The 20,115-nt window shown below is 34.9% G+C and overlaps 1 pseudogene across 1 annotated transcript; it reads left to right on the plus strand.

The window, feature by feature from the left end:
- The first annotated feature begins 6,246 nt into the window (after positions 1 to 6,246).
- LOC143566410 (serine/threonine-protein kinase OXI1-like) lies at positions 6,247 to 7,706 on the plus strand (annotated as a pseudogene). The gene is made up of 2 exons (XR_013141226.1): positions 6,247 to 6,614; positions 6,901 to 7,706. The product of XR_013141226.1 is annotated as a serine/threonine-protein kinase OXI1-like (transcript).
- Positions 7,707 to 20,115: the final 12,409 nt, after the last annotated feature.

Genomic DNA, 20,115 nt, shown 5'->3' on the forward strand with positions numbered 1-20,115 from the left:
CCCAAATCTAAACACCGGGGGCAATCTGCAATTATTTATTCAAAATTATATTAATAAAATATTTTTTTCCTCTTCCCTTACCCGACGCAAGAACAACCCCCCCCCCCCCTCCTTTTTTATGGCATCAAATCAAGACGAAATTTATGAGATTTGATTCTTTTATTCGTTTCTTGTCCATCACGAGATCAAACTATATGGTATGTAGGGTTAATTGACAGCTAATGACACCGATTTCGTTAACCCTTAGAACCGCGGCTTTGTTGACCACCAAAACACTATAAATACTCTATTAAAGTTCAATTAAATGATACCACACCTCCCCCTCATAATCACGACTCATAGTCCTAACTCAATTTTACCATACGAAGTCGTCTTTATCAATTTTAATACCAAGAACAAGCCGCAAACCCTATTACGCCTTTCACCATCAATTCATTAACATACGAGGTATTTTTAATATGCTTACAGTTCATTTTTGCCCAACAATCAAGAACCCTAAATCAATTGTAAGAAACACTAACCAATTTAACGGATTTAAATGCTAGGGTTTTAATTAGGGAAGAACACGATCTGCTCGTTTTGTATATATTTAATATGTTATAGGTGTTTAAACAAACAAGCGCTGGCCTGATGCCAACCTTTGTTTCTTAAAGGCACTGAACCGGCCTGGAGGCGCGGGTTCGAGTCCCTCTAGGCCCGGTTTTTCTTTTTATTTTCTTTTTACCCTTAAAATCATACTTTGTCAATATTATGCGTTTATAACAATAAATAAATATTTTTTTTACAAACCGAACCCTGAGTTATTAGATTCTGGACTTTTTCCGACACCGTTATATTATATACAAATACATAAATTCATATGTATGCATAGATATATTTATATTGTTACATAATTGGAATTTCAATAAACTTGTATTTATATTCGTCACATGAACCGAACTTTGTTCATTGATCAAAACTCATTTTTTGATTAACTTCCCGTTAATAGATTTATATAATACCTATCTTATTTATTTAAATAATAATAATAATGATTATAATAATAATAATTATAATAATAATAATAATAATAATAAACCAAGGTTCAAATAATTTATACCGTTAATAAACCTACATGTGTATAACATATATATTCTCCTCGTATATAATTAAAATAAACCGAATTAGTAAATGTTTGAATAATAAAGTTTATATTTTTTTCCCCGTTATCATAAATCTTGAGTAACATTTATGGTTTTATTTATCAATGCAAAATAATAATAATATTAATACTAATAATAAATGTAATAATAATAATAATAGAAATAGCGTAAATCCATAAAGTCTCCAAATTCCTTTTAAACCGATTAATAATTGTTATATTGTGTTGCATTACTTTTAATTGTTTATACGCTCTAGTTATATTATTTACAAATAGTAAATGTAAATAATTAATAAACAAAATAATCTAGACCCTAAAATGACTTCAAATCCTTCCAACTGATTATCAACCGCAACAATGATGATCAAACTAATAATATCCCATCAAATATCAAATCATTATGTATTATTAATTTTTGTTTGTCTATGAATATTATTGTTAACAAATAGGACTTTATGTGACGTATCTCGAGAAGCATGACAAAGCCTATATTAACTCCTTATCATCGTTTCACCCTCATTAATCCATTCGATAAGATAAGTAATTCACATCCCTCTTTTTACCGTTTTACATGTTGGGGGCGTTATGCGTTAATCATTTTTCACTACAATTCCATTATTTGCGTTATATGATATTACTCAATTAGTTATATGTGTAGATGTGACTATGTGTTTATTTTATGTTTTGGTGGTTGGTATCTCATCCTCATTAGAATGATCATACGCCGTCGGTGTAGCTCGTTATCCATGGGATTCGAGTGAAAAGACAACTTTTATATTATTGTTATGTTATTGTTATGCTAGTTGTAGTATTTCATATTTACGCAAGGAATTGTCATTTTTAATATTATATGTATTCAAAAACCTTGATTACTTGCTCAACTTTATGTTGACAAACTATCTATTTTCACGCATGGCGCAGGTAGCTTTTTGGGATGAAGAAACAAGCTAAGGATTAGTTGACCTTATGTTGCATGACGAATTAAAGACTTATTCATTTGTTTTTATTTAATTGTAATGTTTATTTCTATGAGATAATGTTGGTGTTTTTGCGTACTTGTATAATATAAAATGAATAATTTAGATATTGACACGTGTATTTACTTTAGTGTCTTTTGAGTTATGATACAATTATGTCGCGCTCCGGCATATTCCGCCTTAAGTTGTGGTGTGACAGTTTCTACATTTTAGTTACGAAAACAATACACTAAAACCTTGGTAACATGTCTCGAATGCATTGCAAGTATTATCGAAAGAAAGAGGTGTTGGGATGACCTAAATAAGCACTTCAACGGGAATCCATATGCATATAAGATTGAACTGAACTTATAAAGATGGTTTTATGTGTTAAAAAGGTGAAAATCACGGAATCATATTCTTTAGGTTGAATTATTCCTCTACGGTCTCATGTCAAAAACAATTTGTGCGCGTAACTGTGACTTGCGTGGCTTAAAGAATCGTATCTAATATTACGCGTGTGTATTAACTTTTTCACGTTAAAATTCTTGTATTAAACCTCTATTTAAGGACGGTTCACGATTTCACGTATCATGTTTTGTTCTCATAAGCATTAAAAATCTGAAAGACCAGAAAGAGGTTTAAGTCCTTTTCTTAAACGGGAATTAGTTGGGTTTAAACAATGGCCCAGTTCTCTGTGGGCCAATCACTCACATATGGGATAATTACTAACAGCAACACCGGGCTTGGTTTTAGCCCATTATGGTGGACGGGTGGTTGGTTTTGATGGCCTGTTTAACATCCGCTTCTTGGCCAAGAATCACCAAAAACTAGTTGGTTGTGGACCATATATAGAGAGAGAAATGAGTAGTTAAAATGAGTATTAAAAATAAGAAAATTTGAACAGTGGTGAAGCGGTGGGTGAGGATGTATAAAAATTTTCATAAATAGAGACTAGACTTAGGGGGTGTTTGTTTGCCTCTTAATGAGGCTGTTAAGAGGAGATGTCTGGTTCGCTTAGCTGTGAGGGTGTTTGGTTTGCTTAAATCACTCATTTTAATGATTCTATTTTCCTCTGAATCGCTCAGCTGGAGATTGAAGCTGAACCATTCAGTGGACAATTTTACCCACCCACACCACCATCGCTGCCGGCTTTCATTCTCATTCTCTTCTGGTGACCTAGGCACAACACCACCATACTCGCTCGATTTCAGCTAGATTCCAAGCCTAAATAGATATGATATTTATTTCCTTACTCGATTTCTGCTCTTATGTTTCCCCACCCTCGTCGCGATTTCTGTTTCACGATCTCTAGGGTTCTAATGTCTAGGCCTAAAAGCTAGGGTTTATGGTTCGAACGACTAATTGATGTTCAATTTGGTTGAATCTTGCTTTTATTTTGACAAATAAAATTTACAAAATGAATGTTAATATTGGGCCCTCTTATGAGATTAGCTTTTACTTGCAAAAATCATTCATTGTTCTAATTAAACAAACACAAGTTAAATAAGTTCAAGCAAATTGATACATCGTAATTAGGGGTGTTCACGGTCTGGTTTGAATGGTTTTTACATCAAACCGTAAACCAAACCATTAGTACCGGTTTTTGATTGTCAAAAACTGAAACCAAACCGTTGATAATCTAAATCGATCCAAACCGAACCGTTACTAACGGTTTGGTTGCGGTTTGGTTTCATGGTTTAACTCATTAGGTATTTATAATAAAAACTCACAAAAAATAAAATAAAATAAAATAACAATATCCAAAATGCATTGAACAAGCTTGTTATATAAGCATATTACATTTTTATCCAAAAAAACATTATCCACGAAACCAAACCGATGATCGGTTTGAGTGGTTTCATTGTTTGAAACCGAACCGTGAACACCCCCAACCGTAATATAGAATTTAGAGCTGAAGCTAAAAGTGTATGCCATATCTTTTAGGAGGATATTTACATATGCATACAAGTATGCATGGGCTAACAGCAGCACCTGTTATATGCAATCTGCAACCTTTTTTATGATATGTAATAATATTGCAACTGAAAGTAACTAGTACTGATGATTTCAAGCTGTAAAAGACAGCATATGGCTGTTTGAGCAAGAACAGGCTTTGGGATTCGGTAGTGTTTCCACAAACATTAGGATGACTATCATCAAACTCAAGTCAAGTCATTGTGGGTCCATGCACCAATTGCTCCAACCAAAGAATGCACTCAGGTCCAAAATATTTTCAATTTTGTCTAAATTCAATCTTGAATCTTGATTTTCCCATATGATCATGTTACCATTTGTATTTTTTTATAAAATTTGCAGCTTGTGAAGGAATTAGGGGCTCCATTAGAGTACATTGTCCTGCCTACATTTTCTTATGAGCATAAAATCTTTGTTGGCCCATTTTCTTGAAAGTTCCCACAAGCTCAGTTATATGTGGCACCAAGACAATGGAGCTGGCCTTTGAATTTACCACTCGAATATTTTGGTATTTTTCGAGCGGAAACTTTAGAACACGAAGACCCTATGTTGAGGTGGCATTTTATCATAAGCGGTTAAGAACCGTGCTTGTAACCGACCCTGTAATCTTTGTGCCGAAGTAGCCTCCCGAGTGTATAAGCAATGAATCGTTGTTGGCATCGGCTAAAAATGGATTGGCTGTGAAAATTCTTAGCAAAGGCAAGGATGTCCCTCAAGAACCGGCTGTTGATAACAAGCGTCTGTTCTTTTATTTGTAGGATTCTTGAACATGGAGGGATCTATATTTGTTGAACGAGCTCAAGACCCGTGCTTCACATATCGAGCTTCATTAAGTTTGTGATTTTAGACAAGTCTAAACGAGCTTATTGTTCATATAACTTTGGTAAATATTTACACTTCAAAGTATTATATTGCTTTTAAAAACTGATGTGGTCTGTTATTAATTACAAAAGCATTGCAAATGTCATTGATTTGTTTTGTAAGTGGCATAATGTGCAAAGGGTGAATTGGACGTTGTTAGTATCATTGCTTATTTCAAGTATTTATTTAGGAGTATTGATAAGGTTCTATACTATATTTGTAAGGTGGGGATGGACTTTTAACAATATGCATATGTCGCAAACACAAACAAAAGATTAATATGGATATTTGGATTAGATATGTGAAAGATTTGTGACAGGGATGTGCTATATTGGTGCACACGATTGAAGACCTTGAAGATCCGCTATTTGTTTGTTCATCCTTTAGTTCTTGTTTTGATATTTGGACATGTTTTAGATTTTGTTAGGATGGGATGTTTAGTCTTGGTTGTACTTGGATGGATTGAGCTTGTTGCTAAAAGTTATGGGTGGTTAGGTTTATAGGTTGTAAGTTTTTTTTTTTTTTTTTTTTTTTTTTTTTGGTGTAATTTGGATTTGGTTGGTTGTAATGAAAATTTGTTTTTAAGATGTATTTTTGGTTGGTTGTAATGAAAGTTCGGTCATTCTGTATAGTTATTAAGATCATGACTAAACGAATATATTTCATTCAGCACGAAATAGCTCAGAGGGGTAAAATAGTCATCCTGCGTAGTCATTCAGATGTCAAACCAAACAGAACTTAGTGGTTCAGCACTTACTGGGTCAGAGCCTCTTAATCATTCAGACATCTTAATCATTCAACACTTAATGATTCAGTACTTGCCAAACTGCCTCTTAATACGTATAAAAATTTTCGGACGAAAACATGTAAATTTGTACAACTAAGTGTTTTAGGCCTCCCTACTATGGATGGTCTAATGGGCTTGACTTCCATATTATATTGAGGGTATTATCTGCATACTTAAACTTGCATTATATTAGCTCAAGTCAACCTAAAGCAAGTTTCTTACTCATCTATTGACAAAATTTAATTTTTATTTCACACAGTCTTACAAAAATAATATTACAATAAATATGGGCATCAAATATTCAAACAGTATATGCGGTGATGACGCGAATAAAACAGCGTTAGTAAATAGCATTAATATTCATTTGATATTCAGCGAGTTTTTAATTTATTGCAAGCCCTCCAACTTTAAACCTCATTTGGTCTATTCTGCTTTCAGTTACCCACCCCATCTGCTCCTCAACTCCCCTAAACAAAGAAATAGTAAAACCCCTACGTCACACATTCATCGCCAGCGGGGTTGCCATGAATGATGATCAAATTCCGTTGTTAGACATCCACAAACTAAACGTTTTGTCCCCGTTAGGCCGAGGAGCTAAAGGCGTGGTGTTTTTGGTCCAACACAACGGAGAATTGCTCGCTTTGAAGGCGATTTCAAGAGCTTTGATTAAGAGTAAATCGAAGAAAACCGATAGTGACGACAAACACTACAAGCAAATTATCTTCGAGCAAGACGTATTACGACGGTTTCAGCATCCTTTGCTTCCGAAACTCCGTGGCATATTATCAACCGAAAGTATAGTCGGTTACGCCATTGATTACTGTCCAGGACGTGACCTCAATTACCTCCACAAGAAACAGACTGAGAGAATGTTCTCAGATGATTTCATCAGGTAAAATTCTAGTTTCAATCACACCGACTTTATTTATTTGGAGAAACTTTATTTATTTGGAGAAGGTTAACATAAAAATGAAATTAACGTGCTAATTTTGAGAATTAGGTATAGTAATTATATACACAGATAAAGTAATTATGTATAATTATTCTACTTGTATATATATTTACTCTACTTGATTCTAACAATTAACACGTTAATTTCATTTATACGATCCAACCTTATTTATTTGGTAATAAATCATTATTATAAACATCAACAACAAATTCATGCACAATTTTAGGTTTTATGCTGCGGAATTAATACTCGCATTGGAGTACCTTCACAAATTAGGCATCGTCTACCGCGATCTAAAGCCTGAAAACATTATGATCCAAGATAACGGACACTTAATGCTGGTTGATTTCGATCTTTCAACCGAACTCTCACCAAAGGTTTCATCGTTATCTCCGTCACCGTCACCGTTACCTTTACCAAAAGCTGATCCGTCAAAAAACCGGAAATACAAATTCTCAAACCTGCTGCAATCCTGCTAACTCGGCCAAGGACTCGGTACATCCAGCCGAGTCAGTGAACTCAGAACCGAGTTCCGACAGATCAAACTCGTTCGTCGGAACGGAAGAGTGCGTGGCACCGGAGATGATACAAGGCACCGGCCATGACTTTGCAGTAGACTGTTGGTGCTTAGGTGTCGTTTTGCACGAAATGTTGTACGGAACGACGCCGTTTCGTGGAGCAAACAGGAAAGAAACGTTTTACCGGATATTATCGAAGACGCCGGAGCTCGTCGGAGAACCGTCGGCGTTGAGGGATTTGATTCGGAAGTTATTGGAAAAGGATCCGAAACAGAGAATAACGGTGACGGAAATCAAAGGTCAAGATTTTTTCTAAGGCGTTGACTGGGAAAAAGTCATGGATATCTCGAGGCCACCGTTTATACCTGGACGGTTCGATGAGGAGTGCACGGGTGGGAATAAAAAAATTGATGTAGAGGATTATGTCCGTAAGGTGTTTGAGGTGGGTGATGACGTTGGCGGTGAGGTCATGGAGAAGGTAAATGAACATGGGAAGAATTTTTTGGTTTTTTGAGTTTTTTAGTTTTATGATTATTGGATATTAGGTCACTTATAATAATGTTAATTAGAATGTGTAGAAAATGATTGATGATTAAGTTAGACCATTGGTTTATTTAATAATTAATTTCGTGATTAAAGTTTTTAAAAATTAAAATGTCAAGATTTGTGTGCCGTTTTTATTCATTATAGTTTTATTAACCCTATTTACACATAATAAATATTTACAACTATGTTATATCCTTCGTGTGTTTTATCCTCTGTATTTTTTAGTTGTTTTCATTTTTCGTTTCTAATATTTATATATTTCTTATTTTAATTTTATTTATTGTAAGACGGTTAATAATATACTTACGGCTTGATGATGAAAGGGTTTCATAAATAAATAAGATGTTATAACCCGTTTAAAAGTTATCTGAGTTGGTGATACACATGACCCGCTTATTTTTTTTTACTAGAAAATTGTTTCTTAATTATAAATAATATCTTTGTTTCAAAAAAATTGGATGTAATTTTTAGTATATCCCTATTTTATAGGATTTTCATATCAAATATTTCGTGAGATTAATTTTTAAAATAATGAGATATTATAACTCATTTAAGGGTTATCTTGGTTTAGTGAGACTCATACCTATGAATTCGGGTCAAATGCATGAGAAGCCTCTATTTACAAATAAAACAATCTGGTAGTTTAAGAGGATGTAGGAAGCAACCAATGAGTTTTTAAAAGTTTCGTTTATATATATTTAAGATTAAAATTTGGTAATTTATTTGTTAGTGGTATTGATAAATAATTACAAGAATTATATTAAGTCTTTTTAGTAGAAAGTTTCCCCAAAGAAAATTGTGTTATCACAAGAAGTCTTTATTATTCTTGTTGAATAAAAGGAAGTGTGAAATTAAAGGATGATGACTAGAAATACACTTGTAACACTTGTGCATACATATAGAAAATCTTCACATTGGGCATAAATTATTAATTTATTTACATTGCACGAGTTTGTAGCTGTAATTTAATTGTATAATTTGTTTTATGTCAAATCAAAGTTTCATTTTGTATAAACGATATAATTGAAGCGTTTGTATAATAAACAAATAAAAATACTTATCGATTACAATACTTTATTGTACAATTACAGCTGATATACATTAACATGCAACATATATAATTGGTTTGGCTAAGATTCATGTTCTATAGGTTCTCTAAAACAAATTCGTGTCCCCTGTATAAATTCGTTTGTTTCACACATACAACAAGTAGAAACTTTTTGTCGACTTATTCGTTCAATATTTCAAAAACAACACTATTACCTTTCAATTCAACATCACTGCCATCTTCTAAATTATTTTTATAACCAAATTATTTTCCAAAAGTTTTCAAGGTTCTTTTATATAAACCTTTTTCACTTAAAAAGAGATTAAGGTAGTTTAAAAGTTTACTTTATAAAAGTTTGTTTTCTTAAAGCTTTATTAATTTGTTCTGTAAATAGAAAAATAATAAAATAAAAACATTTTATAGGCGTATATTTTGAAAATGATATAAAGCTGCATAAAAAAATTGGTAGGCCTCGGACGGTCGGACCAGTGTCCCCACAAACAAAAGAAACCCAAGAATACTCATGGACGAGGTCCTATTGCATAAGTCAGTCCACAATCATAATATCTTATTCTTCAATCCGAACCTCGAATTTATATATTACCGTATAATAAAAATATAAATAACAAGTTTCCTTCTGAATGACATAAATGATATGGGGTTTTTGAAGTTTTGGGCCTTTTGGCTGCCAAATTCAGCAAGACAATTTAGCATGTACACATTAAATAGTGATATTTAAGTTTAAGAAAAGACATGCATTTAACATATTAAAATTTTCCATTAAAATGTCTGGCTGCCACAAAGCCCCTTTTGCTTTCATGCCAGCTCTTCATTTGGGCGCTGGGGCCACCTCACTCGATCTCTCATGCATCATGTTTGAGCTAGCTGTTAACCAAATTTATCATAAAAAAACCAATTGGTCCAATGGTAACTCTATGCTATTCTTCATGCACAAGTCACATATTTTACCAAAATAAACTTTCGGATGATGGGTTTCCCTTAAAATTGGCGGCGGACCGAGTCACCAGCGCAGTTTGTACGAACGTGAGTGACCTTTTATCAATAGATGTATTAGGTGACCAGGCTTTATTGTTCATTCAAAAAGAATTTTTGATCATTCGAGATATTTACATAATTTTATTTTATTTTATCACAACCTTTTATTAATAGATGTACTAGGTGACCAGACTTTATCCTTATTTTAACCATTCTCTAAATATATAAACATCTATTTATATTTGCAAGTTTCTATAATTCCTGTTCATGTGATAATATACAGGTTTTCAAAAAAAAAAAAAAAACAAATTGGACCAAAATCAAAACCATTAACTCCTCTCAGAAAGCAAAAAAGTATACGATGGCGGATGGTCATGACATGAATAACCAACATTTAAAGAGTTGAACATTATTTAAATCAAACTCCAGCCATAAATTAAAAATCATTAACTCGCCTCACGAAAGTAAAGAAACCTAGAAAGTTGAAAGTGACTCCTTTCAATATTCATTTGACACGTTGATTATTATTATTATTATTATTATTATTATTATTATGTTGATGGTTAACCACTAAGGCTGAGGGGTGTGGGGGGCGCGAGAGGGGGCGTGAGTGGGGGGGCCAGCCAATAATATTGTGACGTGTGGCAGAGAGAGAAACTTGATAAGATGGGTGTTGGTAGTGGTGATAGCGCCCCGGGCCATGGTGTGGAGGGGCGCGAGAGGGGGCGCGAGCGGTTTATTTTTTTATTTTTTTATAAATGTATTAAAAAAACGTATTATTAAAAAAACAAGAAATTATTTAAAAAAACACACATTAATTAAAAAAACACATTAATATATAAAAAAAAATTAAAGTACTAAAGAAAAACATTATTCTTATTATTCGGCTTCGTTTTTTTCGATCAACCTCTTCCGGATACGTTCCTTTTGTTTTTCCATCAGCATTTGGTCGACCGGATTTAGGTGGCTGAAGTCTCTTGCAAGGAAGTCCAAATCTCTCATTCTTTTTTTTTCCTTTTTGTCAATAGAGACCACCTCCATGGTTTTGTTGAATTTATTGAGGGATTCAACAAGATCGTTGATGTTTACGGCTTCCCCCTCAGCCGGTTTTTTCCCCCTGGCGTCCCTTCCCAATGGCCGCCTCCTCGGCGGTGAAGACGTTTCCTCCCCCGCAACGTTTAGGTCGAATCCAACCCGGCAATCCGACCCGGCGGAAGTGCTGTACGCTCCAGACGAACTAGTTTTAGTCCGTTTCGGCCCTACTTCCGCATCAACGTCCGGCGCCACCAGCTCAACCCACTTAGAACACCTTCTCAACCTCTCCCACACCTTTACATCGTCCCACGTCTTCACCGTCCCATACCTCCGCAGGCACTCCTGCCTCCACTCTTCGACAGTGAAATTATAAACCGCCAAATCGTCACTGCCACTTGGTCTCATACGACCGGCGTTCCTGTTGAACAGATTAGTAAACAAGCCGACAAATTTTCTGATTTCGGTCCACCGACCCGAAATCATATCGGCGGTCCGCTCTGTACTCCCAACGAGCGAATAGAACGTCTCCCTAACCTTTGTCCAAAAGACCTTGCTCTTTTGGTAGTCCGCTGCAAAATGCATAAATAAATTTGTAAGTCATTTAACTTTTTTATTAAAAATCATTTTTAAAAACGTTAAAACAATTACCGCAACGCCGATCCTCAGAAGTGACTATCCAAGCCCGACACAGGGCTTCCTTCTCATCCGATGACCACGGAGTGATTTTCCGTTTCGTCCTTCCGGTCGAAGCCGAACCCGACCCGTCCGTTGCAATTTGTTTTTTCCGGTGGACGCGTCTTCTTTGTCCCGCAGCTTCACCTTCTGGTTCTTGTGTCTCCGGAACTACAAAGTTAGGAGACGGTTGTATGTTGGATGGTTGAAAGCCGGATGGTTGTTGCGACCCCGAATAAAACATCGCTTGGTCCGGTGCCGACCATAAATCCTCGTAACTGTAATCTGAATCTAGGTTTGGGTACCAATTTCCAGCCATGTTTTTAAAAAAAGGTTTGGAAGATGGGGTGATTTTGGGTTTTGGGTGTGGTATGTGATATTGGTATGTGATATTGGTATGTGATATTGGTGTCGGTCTGGGTTTGATATAGGTTGAATATAGTGAAAAAATCGGGTGTTGGTTTGGTTTGATATTGGTTGTAATGTATGTTATTATATAGAGTAAATAATTTTTTTTTTTTTAATAAAAAACGAGCCCAACGGCTCTTTTCACGCATTCCCAGACCTCTTTCACGCTCCCCCAGCCGCTACCCCACCCGCGCCTGCCTCTTTTTCCGCGCTCGCGCCCCTTTCGCGCCCCTCTCGCGCCTCGGTGGTGTGGTCCTCGCGCCCCGGGGCGCGAGCGTCTCGCCTCTTGCGCCCTTTCTCGCGCTCCGCACCCCTCAGCCTAATGACAAGAACAAAACCGAATCATTAAGTCATCTCATGAAAGCAAAGAAATAAGTGATGGTTATGTGACAAGACTAACCGATATTTAAAGAGTTGAATATTAATTCAATCAAAATCCAACCACAAACAAAAATCATTCTCGTCTTTAAAAGAAAAGGATCCTAGAAAGTGACCCTTTCAATATTGGTGTACATTTTTTTTTAAAACCTGTAGATTATCACATGAACAGGAATTATAGAAACTTACAAATATAAATAGATGTTTATATATTTAGAGAATTCATACGTTTTTCAAACGCACACTACGGCGGGTCTAACCTAGTCAACGCATGCAAGAATGTTGGTCGACAACAATACTATAATTAAAAAAGAGCAGTAGATTTGTGTTTGTTACAATATAGAGTACCACAAACAAAAGAGAAGTAGTTGTCATTCTAGCCATATTTTATCTAAAAATTGTGTAGCTTGGATAATATATTTGTCTAGTTGTCCTAATAGCCCCGTATTTGTGCCAAAACAACCTGCTTCATGGGTTCTTCTATTTTTTTTACCACATTTGGTTACAGTCTTTTGTTGGTAGCAACTTTCAACTCTGTTGAAAAAAAGTATAATTAGTTGTTCTTGTATAGTTTCTTACAAAGTGTACACATAGATGACTAATGAAAAGGAGTATATAACAGAAGTAATACTATTATATTTGCACAAATTTTGTCAACTGCCTTCTATTATATGCTAGTAACACCCTAAAAGCAAAAAAAGAAAAAAAAAAACTAAAGCCTCGTGATGGATAAATTAATTACCTTTATATGAACTGTTGCAAGTAGAGCCAAAGATTCAACTCCAAAAGAAACTGATAAAAACACACACAAAAAGAGACATAATTAGTTTGAATAAAAATGAATCGAAGGTGTATTACACAGCACTAGGAAGGAAAAAAAGGGCTATATTAACCAAAAGTCTAAAATGTCAACAACAATGTTATGAGGCCATGGCATATTACCTTTTCGTGACTGCAAAATGATCCATTACCAGCTACTGTGGTTTCATACAGTTTGTGTGATGCATGCCTTGCCATTAGCATGCATCTCCAACATAAGTATAATCACTCCCCATAACTTCTCATTTAGTTCGCAATTAATTCCCTCATTTTCCACTACAATAATCATATTATTATCAAAATAACATTAGAATCCTAGATTAAACGGCCATGATTAGAACGGTATTTAAGTATTCATATTATGTTTGACACAGCAAGCTACTTTTAATAACTCTCGATGAATATTATTAAACCACACATGACACATAAATAAAAGCATATTATCTGTGACAACACATCAAACACCTTAAGAGGCAAAGTCAATAACTAAATTATGGAAGTGAAAAAAGAACTACAAACACATGTTAATTACACAATGAGATATTATTAAAAGCATAACGAAATAACATCAATAAGAAGTAATAGGACATTCGGATAGCAATGGTTCAGCCGTTTTGAATCTAGTATCTATTGCAGCCTTGGACACATTATCATGTGTTGACTCGGTGCATAATGGGTCGATTTGACTCAATAATAATTGTGATGAACACAAAGGAATCGTTGTAGTTGGTGATTTGCATGGATGTTAGAGAGCTCACAAAATGCAAGAAGAGAGTTTTCAATGCTAATTATATATAAGTTTATAAAATGAATAGAATATAATTAAAAAAGAAACCTTTGTGAATCCATACACGATACAGTAGTCGAAATAGAAACCAATAATGAAACTGTGTTTCTAGTAAAATGTGTTCTTAGTTTTTAATTCTTAGTTTTTAAAAAGATGATTACCTTTGATGATTTTAGGACATGAAGTTGGTTGCTGCTGACTTAGCCTATGCATTACTTGGGAAGGTTAAATCTGCATATATGAACATAAATTGACACATAAAGAAGTAAACTATCATGATTTCAAAAAGCCCAAATGGCATCAGAATTTGAAAGCAAGAAAAGAAAATTAACACAAAAAGGTCCTCAATTAAGATGAAGCTTCTGGATTAGGGGTGCTTCTTAATTGGGATCTGAACCATCATTCGTGGATGCTAATAAAATTTTCAATAGAACGAAGCAAAGTAAATAATTGCTTAAGGATCTTTAGCCCCCAATTGAAAAACCCTAATTCTCCGATCCAAAGAACATCAATGATTTAGATGAAGATTTTGACATTTCAGTACTAAATCTAACTCACTCGCCGATCAATTAATCAATCGTCAACTTAATTAAAACCTAACTGATTGACGTATTGTACAAAATACACTGAATGAATATAGGGTAATCACAAATTCTGAAGAAAATCCTCATTGTGCGTGAGTTTCGAAACGGGAGATTGAAACAAACTTACTGTGAGTAGAACGATGAATCAGCGTCAATAAACCTCCCAGTCGAATCAGAGACATCCCGTTAATTTGAAAGGAGCTGTGGCAAAAGCAATCAAAAAAGTGAAGCGGGAGGCGAGGAGTTGTTGTCGGATTGCTTTAGGGTTCTATCAATTTTGGAGATGGCAGATGGGGGATGCAAAGAAGAAAGATGGAGCTGTGGTGGAGGAAAAAGAAAGAAAGAAGAAAGGCGATCTCTGTAACCGTCTATGTTGGAATTCCCAGCTCCTTGCAACGTGTGATAAAATTAATGGTTGCCCTGATGAACAGTATAGTTTGTGAGACGACTACAACTGCAATATAGTATCATAAGTTTCAGTTTCAACTATTAGCAAACTGCAAGTTCTATAAAACAATGCTAGCCTTTATCTTATATACTAACTATTATTTCAAGTATTATAGAAAAATTAATGGCAGATATAATATTGCTTAACATCAAAGAAACCATAAACTCGCATTAGATATTGAAACCACCTAAATTTCAACCCAAAACATGAATTTGCTTCGCTTAATTTTTTTAGGTCAAACGATCAAAAACTGAAGCGGATTTGGTTGTTAATGTATAACCACCAAAAAGAGCACTTATATTCTGGCATTAACAACAAAGAGTTTAAGCCGGAACAGGAATAGATAATTATCATGTATGTAAGTACTTACAGGGGTGTGATGCTGATGAACACGCCTATATCCTGCAATTGTTGAGATGTTTTCCCATTTGCTGAGCTACAGAAACCAAAATGGGACTTTATGTTCTATTAAGATAACACATGCAAATTTGAAGCACTTAAACATCTAAAAGCAAAACCAAAGAGGTATAACTTCATACCTATTGATAAACTAACAACAACATTCAACAAACAGTAGGTTAGGGTTTAGGGTTGCTCGGTAGTTGAGAAATAGAACAGAGCTCCAAAAACAAAACATCCTTAAAAATCCTAAACAGATTCAACCAGCTAGCTATAAATGAAAACTAACTTGGGTGTTCATAGCTTTCTTATTAAAAAGATGAATCAAGAAGCCAATTAGAATCAGATTGCAAAATCAGAAGTCAGAACATAACGATTACAAAAAGATTGATAAAGAACAATATAGCGAATGATTAGGCAATCGTACGCAGTAGGTGTTGGAACTATGCATGTTTCCGTAACCCACCACTTCGTCCCTGAATCTCTCGCCGGAACCCTAAATTGATGGAACCGTATCTTAGCAAAGTCGATGATGAATCAGTATGTTCGAATCACTATTTTACTGGGTAGAACCGATTAGTTGGAATCACTTCTTCAAGCCTTAGATTGATGATGATAATGAGGGGCAGTGAGTAGAAGAAATAGACAGGACACATTGAGAATACCACATGTAAAGCAACACCACTCCCTCACAAAGAAGATCTGCTTTTCAATATATAAATCGTTTAGACATATTTAACAGCTGTTTGATCAAGTAAACACATATGCAGTCATATAGATATAGATAATGCAGTGAAGACATTAAGATCAAGTAATCCCAATCAAATCGATTTCAACACTGCAGGGTACTAATTAAGCAACTTACATGTCTAATAATCATAAGAAACATTCAAAGGAAAGAGGGCACCTATAATTGAGGGTCATTCAGCCCTTTGATCGAGTAGTGTTTCAGCTCAAATCCAATGAATCCAGGTGCAATAGGGCTAGAAAAAACCCCAATTAAAAAACTTGAATAGCGAGCGACCAAAAACAAAATTACAAATGCATCAAAAGAGAAATTAGGGTTTGTCAAAGACTTACTGGTCACTATTAGCGGATGTTTGATGAGCGAGCGAACACGGCAGCCGGCACTGGTAATGGGACGCATACCATAAAAAGTAACAATTCTCATCAAATGATACGTGTAAAGGAAGACAACCACACAAAAGTATGTTGCTCTCGGTTGTACGCTTGCTTTGGAAACTTGTAATTACCCTTTAACTGTCATCTTCAAAAACGAAAGACTTTGAACCCGCGTGCAAAGAGGTGATTGGTTCACTTCATTGAACAACAGTACATTTTGTGAGTAAACCGTCATTTGGTTTTTAAATATATACATATATAATATAATATATAATTTATGTACAAAACAAACCAAGTCATCACAATTATTTATAGGTCAAAATGATTTACATAAAAATATAACTAAACTAATAAAATATTAAAAAATCTATTGTGATACCTCAAGAACGAATTAATAACGGAAACACAAACGAGCATACAATATTGAGGGTAAACCTCACGTTTTATTATACTCAAGAAACTAGCACAAAACTTGAATACAATAATCCCTCTCACAATTCCATAACCCTAACATGGCTATGTATTTATAGAGAGACCCTAACTTGGCCAACAAGTAAAGCCCAATTGTAACCCCATAAACCCATTACATCATTAATGAATTCCATAGGCCCAATCGGTCTAACCCGGTCACCTACACATAACGGGCTTAATAAGATGGAAATGACCAACAATCACCCCCTAATTTCCTACTCGAAACTAGGAGATCTTCAACACCGAGCAATCTTCTCATCTCGTCAAACTTGATTCTCGCAAGTGCTTTCGTAAGAATGTCAGCTCGTTGTTCCTTGCCATTAATGTGCTCCACCGCTAACTCATTCCGCTCCACACACTCCCGTATATAGTGAAATTGGGACTTTATGTGCTTGCTCCGGCTATGAAAAACAGGATTTTTAACTAAGGCAATTGCCGATGTGTTATCAATCATTAACACCACTTTTTGCAATTTCCTTCCGGTCAATTCTGCCAGCAGTTCACCTAACCATTCGGCTTGTCCCGCAGCAGAACTTGCCGCCATGTACTCTGCCTCACATGATGAAAGTGCTATGGTGCATTGCTTTTGTGAGCACCAAGAAATCGGGGCTCCCCCATAATAAAACACATGACCGGTAGTACTTCTTCCATCATCTTCATCAATGTTATGGTTGCTATCACTGTACCCAGTCAACTCCTTTGATCCACCTTATTTATACCTGATCCCCCATCCAACAGTTCCTTGAATAAACTGAAGAATTTATTTAATTACTACCAAGTGAGACTTCTTTGGAGTTTGCATATATCAACTAACCATGCCAACCGAAAACGCCAAATCATGTCGAGTGTTTAACAAGTAACGAAGACACCCAACCAACTTTCGGTACCCCGTTGCATCTGCATCAACATCATCCTCAGCTTTAGACAATTTAACATTAGGATCCATGGGTACACTTTTAGGATAGCAATCCTCCATCCTGGCTTCTTTCAATAACCATCGAGCATAAGCACTTTGAAGGATTTGAATCTCATTCTCCAACTGTGAGACTTCGATTCCGAGATAGTAAGTGAGCATTCCCAAATCAGACATTTCAAACTTCTTGGACATCGCAAGTTTGAACTGATTAATGTGATCGTTGTTCGAACCCGTAACAACCAAATCATCGACATACACGTCGACAATAATAATATCGGTTCCAATCAATCTCCGATACACCGCTTGTTCTTTCGAGCACCTCACAAATTTCAAACCCGTTAAATACCATCAAGCTTGGTATTCCATGCCCTCGGTGCTTGTCTCAAACCGTATAAAGCCTTGGTTAGCTTGTAGACCTTACTTTCCTCTCCGGGTTTAACAAACCCATCTGGTTGAGAAACAAAGACCTCTTCTTGTAGCTTCCCATGTAAAAATGTTGACTTTACATGTCACACCCCAACCTAAGGTGGAAATGCTGGGGCGTGATCTGATTGCTCACAGCTCGAAGATACTATCATAAATATAAATGACAATATCTAATTAATTATTTACAAATATTACACACATTATCCAAATATACAAAACAATTCAAATACACAAATATGAGTTCATATAACGATTATCTTGATTATATCCTAAGGTCTTGTCTACGGTTCCAACTTCAATCTTCAGGCAACCTGCATATGCGTAGAAATGGAGTTTTTGTCAACAAATATGTTGAGTGAGATGATCACCAATTTGACACAACATTATATATATATATAGTTGATAAATGATAAATGCGCAAACCAACCATGTGATAATAATCAATCGAATCATAACAATCATGCATTTAACCAAATCGTGTGTGCCAATGAAATCGTTGCCAAGCGAATCGAGCATTGATTACAATGACTAAGGTTGTCGTTTTACCTTTGCCAAGCGAATCGGGCTCCGGTTACTAAGACGAGCGTATGATCATACTAATAAGAACCCTCTACAAGGGGATATGATGGACCTCTCCGAACGTTATCAAGAAATCAATTAAACATGTAGCAAATAGCATTTAGCATTCAACTGATATTCACACAATGATTATATTTGCGATTTTGTGTATATATATAGATAGAAAATATGAATAAGTACGCATATGTCCCCAAAACGTTTGAAAACAGTAGATAAAAAGGGGAATGATCAAACTCACCTCATCGATTAAGCCAAACGGAAAAGAATATGACAAGAACGATAATCACACTCCTCGAGAATTATCGACGAGAATCCTAATTAAATTATGATATAAGTGAATTATAAATGATATAATATGTATAATGGATTTAGGATTCGATATGATTTGAGTTACAATTATGATTTGGTATGTTACGGATTGAATGATTGATCTCTACGGATTATTGTTATTATTTAACTATAAAAATCATTATTTGTCATAAAAATCGTGTTTAGAAATAATTAGTTTTGAATAAATATAAGTTGAGATCTATTATAATAATAATCGTTTAAATATATAATTATCGTAAGATCTATATTTTAAAATCTTTAACGAAACCAGATGATAAAAATATATTTAATGCGTTTTAACGTGTTAAATACGTTTACTATGATTTTGTTTAAATTAAATAATACATACATACACACACACAAACATATATATAAAATATATATCTAATAATTATGAGTGAATTTATAAGGACGTTTTTACAACGAGAACATCAATTTTAGTGTCAGATTTTAACAAAATAATAATGATTTATTATTATTAATAAGATATATATATATACACGAAATCTTGTAACGAGATTATTTGACACGAAACGTTTAACCTTACGGTGCCGGTTTAAATAAAATATTGTTTATTTAATATTTAGTATTATTTATAATATATTATTAATACTTAAAATAAGTTAAAAACAATTTAAAACATCAAGGAACCAAAAATACAAAAAAAAAACCTCTGCTGCTGGCCGGACTCGAACCTGGGTGGCTGGCCGGCACAGAAGCTGTGAACACACACACACCAGCCCAATTGATCAGAACCCAATTTGAACATAAACCCTAGATCATGCAATTGACCTATCCGTTCACCATTCGTTTAATTAAGGTTAAGGTTAACGTGAATCATAACAAAACGAATTAAACCATATAACTAATTACCTAAATCGTTGTTTAAAACCCCGTCAATCACGAGTCAACAGGTCGGCGGCCAAGGACAAAGAATAAGGTATTAACAGCTGATGATA

This window comes from Bidens hawaiensis, unplaced genomic scaffold (assembly GCF_021521415.1).
Source record: "Bidens hawaiensis isolate Kalapana, Puna unplaced genomic scaffold, B.hawaiensis_p1.1 tig00022885_1, whole genome shotgun sequence".
NCBI lineage: Eukaryota > Viridiplantae > Streptophyta > Magnoliopsida > Asterales > Asteraceae > Bidens > Bidens hawaiensis.